The 3,964-nt window shown below is 42.0% G+C and overlaps 1 pseudogene; it reads right to left on the bottom strand.

Annotated features, from left to right (window-relative positions):
* Nucleotides 1–1,086: 1,086 nt before the first annotated feature.
* On the bottom strand, nucleotides 1,087–2,518 carry LOC116476799 (tubulin alpha-1B chain-like; annotated as a pseudogene).
* Between the last annotated feature and the right edge of the window lie 1,446 nt (nucleotides 2,519–3,964).

Genomic DNA, 3,964 nt, shown 5'->3' with positions numbered 1-3,964 from the left:
CAAAAAATAATCAGTGTAGACCAAACAGCCTTATAATGGAAGAGGATGCCATCTAGGACTTTCATAGCTAGAGAGAAGTTAATGCCTAACTTCAAAGCTTCAAAAGACAGGCTGACTCTTTTGTTAGGGGCTAAAGCAGTTGGTGACTTTAAGTTGCCACTAATCCTCATTACCATTTCATTTTGAAAATCCTAGAGCCCTTACATTTACTCTACCTGTGCTCTATAAATGAAACAACAAAGCCTAGATGATAGCACATCTGCTTATAGCATGATTTACTAAATGTTTTAAGTCCATTGTTGAGACTTACTGCTTATAAAAAAGATTGCTTTCAAAATATTACTGCTCATTGACAGTGCACCTAGTCAAACAAGAGCTCTGATGGAGAGATACAAGATTAATGTTGTTTTCAGACCTGCAAACTCAGTATCCACTCTGTAGCCCATGGATCAAAGAGAAATTTCAACTTTCAAGTCTCATTTGTTCAGCAGTATATTTCATAAGGCTATAGCTTCCATATAAATTGTGAATCTTCTGATGGATCTTGACAAAACAAGTTGAAAAACTTTGGGAAATAATTAACCATTCTAAGATGTCATTAAGAGCATTAGTGATTTATGAGAGAAGGTCAAAATGTCAACCGTAACAGGAATTTGAAAAAGTTGATGACTTTGAGTATTCAAGACATTATTAGAGGAAGTAACTGCAGATGTGCAAATAGCAAGTGAACTACAATTAGAAGTGGAGCCTGAAGATGTGACTGAATCGCTGCAATCTCATAATTAAACTTGAATGGATGAGAAGTTTCTTCTTCTGGATGAGGAAAAAAAGGGGTTTTGACAAAATCAACTCTTAGTGAAGACGCTGTGAACATTGTTGAAATGCCAACAAAGGATCTAAAATATCCCATAAACTTTTTTTATGTTAATGACTTTACTTTGAGACATGATAGAAAAATATTACAAGTACACATGGAAAAGACATGATCACCAAGTGAAAATCTAACCAGAAAGCTTTAATATCTGTCAGCTAAGCTGAAGCTGAAATTCTGGGAGCATGACATGCTGCAGGGCCAAAAGGAGTGGATTAGTATTCCTCTCCTTCTTCCTCACCCTCTCCTTCAACAGAATCCACACTAACCTCCTCATAATCCTTCTCAAGGGCAGCCATGTCTTCACGGGCCTCTGAAAACTCACCTTCCTCCAACCCCTCACCCACGTACCAGTGAACAAAGGCACGCTTGGTATACATAAGGTCAAATTTGTGGTCCAGGTGAGCCCAGGCCTCAGCAATGGCTGTGGTGTTGCTCAGCATGCACACAGCTCTCTGTACCTTGGCCAGGTCTCCACCAGGCACCACAGTGGGAGGCTGGTAGTTGATGCCAACCTTGAAGCCAGTGGGGCACCAATCTACAAACTTGATGCTGCACTTGGTCTTGATGGTGGCAATGGCAGCATTGACATCTTTGGGAACCACATCACCATGATACAATAGGCAGCAAGCCATGTATTTTCCATGGTGAGGGTCACATTTCACCATCTGGTTGGCTGGCTCAAAGCAAGCATTGGTGATCTCTGCTACAGAAAGCTGTTCATAGTAGGCTTTCTCAGCGGAGATGACAGGGGCGTATGTGGCCAGAGGGAAGTGGATGCAGGGGTAGGGCACCAGGTTGGTCTGGAATTCTGTCAGGTCAACATTCAGGGCTCCATCAAATCTCAGGGAAGCCGTGATGGAGGACACAATCTGGTAATAAGGCGGTTAAGGTTAGTGTAGGTTGGGCGCTCGATATCGAGGTTTCTATGACAGATGTCATAAATGGCCTCATTGTCTACCATGAAGGCACAATCAGAGTGCTCCAGGGTGGTGTGGGTGGTGAGGATGGAGTTGTAGGGCTCAACTACAGCTGTGGAAACCCGGGGCGCCAGGTAAATGGAGAACTCCAGCTTGGACTTCTTGCCATAATCAACTGAGAGACATTTCATGAGCAGGGAGGTGAACCCAGAACCAGTTCCCCCACCAAAGCTGTGGAAAACCAAGAAGCCCTGAAGACCGGTGCACTGGTCAGCCAGCTTGTGAATTTGGTCCAACACAAGGTCAATGATCTCCTTGCCAATGGTGTAGTGCCTTCGGGCATAGTTATTAGCAGCATCTTCCTTGCCTGTGATGAGCTGCTCAGGGTGGAAGAGCTGGCGGTACGTGCCAGTGCGAACTTCATCAATGACCATGGGTTCCAAGTCTACAAACACAGCCTGGGGCACGTGCTTGCCAGCGCCCGTCTCACTGAAGGTATTGAAGGAGACATCTCCTCCCCCAGTGGTCTTGTCACTTGGCATCTGGCCATCAGGCTGGATGCCGTGTTCCAGGCAGTAGAGCTCCCAGCAGGCAATGCCAATCGGGACACCAGCCTGGCCAACGTGGATGGAGATGCACTCACGCATAGTGGCTAGGGATTACCAGGTGAAGGCGACAGGAGCAGACACCGGGTACCTGTTACCGTCCCCGACAAGCTAAGAGTCGAGGTAAGTAACGCACTGGGAATATTCCGTAAATTTAGTTGATAAAGCAGCAGCAGAGTTTGAAAGGACTCCAATTTTGAAAAAAAAAAAAAGTCCTACTTAGGTAAAATGCTATCAAACAGCATTACATGCAACAGAGAAATTTTTCATGAAAGGAAGAATGAGTCAATGAGGCAAACTTCATTGTTGTCTTGTTAAAAATTGCCACAACCACCCCAACCTTCAGCAATCACCACCCTGATCAATCAGTAGCCATCAACATTGAGGCAAGCCTCTCCATCAGTAAAGGCTCAAATAATCATTAACATTTTTAGCAATACAGCATTTGTAATTATGATATATATGATTTTTTAAAAATGCTATTGCACACTTAATAGATTATGACTTTTACATGCACTGAGAAACGTAAAATATTATATGACTCACTTTATTGTGAAATTTGCTTTATTGCGGTGGTCTAGAACCAAACCCACAATATCTTCAAAGTATGCCTGTACCACAGTGAATTTAGTTGTTATGTCTCTTTAATCCCCTCCCATCTGTGACAGCTCCTCAGTTTTTCCTTGTCTTTCATGACTGACACTTCTGAAGAACACAGATCATGAATTTTGTAAAATGGTCCCCACTGTAAGTTTGTCTGATGGCTTATTATGATTACACCATGTTATAGAATTCTGGGAATAATACCACAAAGAATAAGTGCCCTTCTCATCATCTCATATCAGGAGGTACATGATATCAACATATCCTAGTACTGATGATGTTAACTTCAATCACTTGATTAAGATGATATCTGCCAGGTTTATCCACTGTAAGCTCTACCTCCTGGAGAGAGAAATATCAAAGAATTTGTGCCTGTTTCTCCAGCCTCAGGTAGTTTTCTCACATATAAGCACTAACATGTATTCAGCTAAAGACTCAAGAAGAAAACCTTTCCTTATTTCTAGAGCTCTTTCTCATCACCTCACTTCTCTTTAGTGTGCTGCTCAATGAATTTCTTTCTGCATTCTCAACTTAGCTTCCTTGATTCAGGGAAACTGCCAGGCTGTGTTTGTATTTCTCCTCCCTCCACTGTATCCTAAAAATTATCTTAAGATAGTAAGCTGTATCAATTCTAGAATTCACCATGTTTGTTTTCCCTCTCTCAGGAGTCAGTCATCCAATTTCTGTAAACCATTGTTTCATATGTATTTTTATTTGTTTACGGTGGAGGGGTAAATACAGAAATAGGTGACTGGTCCAAAGTTTTAAACACCATCTATGTGCCGATACCACCGAAAATTAAACTTGTAGCTCAGAACTTTTCCGTAAACTACAAACACTTATCCAATTTCCTATTTTATATTTCCCCTTAAATTCTCTTTGGCATTCTAAACTCAACTTATCCAAAGCAGAACTCTTGATTCATTACACCCCCATTCATTTCTCTCTTGCTCCTCTTAATCTCA

This window comes from Hylobates moloch, unplaced genomic scaffold, assembly GCF_009828535.3.
Source record: "Hylobates moloch isolate HMO894 unplaced genomic scaffold, HMol_V3 SCAFFOLD_11, whole genome shotgun sequence".
Lineage (NCBI taxonomy): Eukaryota > Metazoa > Chordata > Mammalia > Primates > Hylobatidae > Hylobates > Hylobates moloch.
Note: the sequence above shows the minus strand (reverse complement) of the source record. Positions and strands in the feature narration are given on the sequence as shown.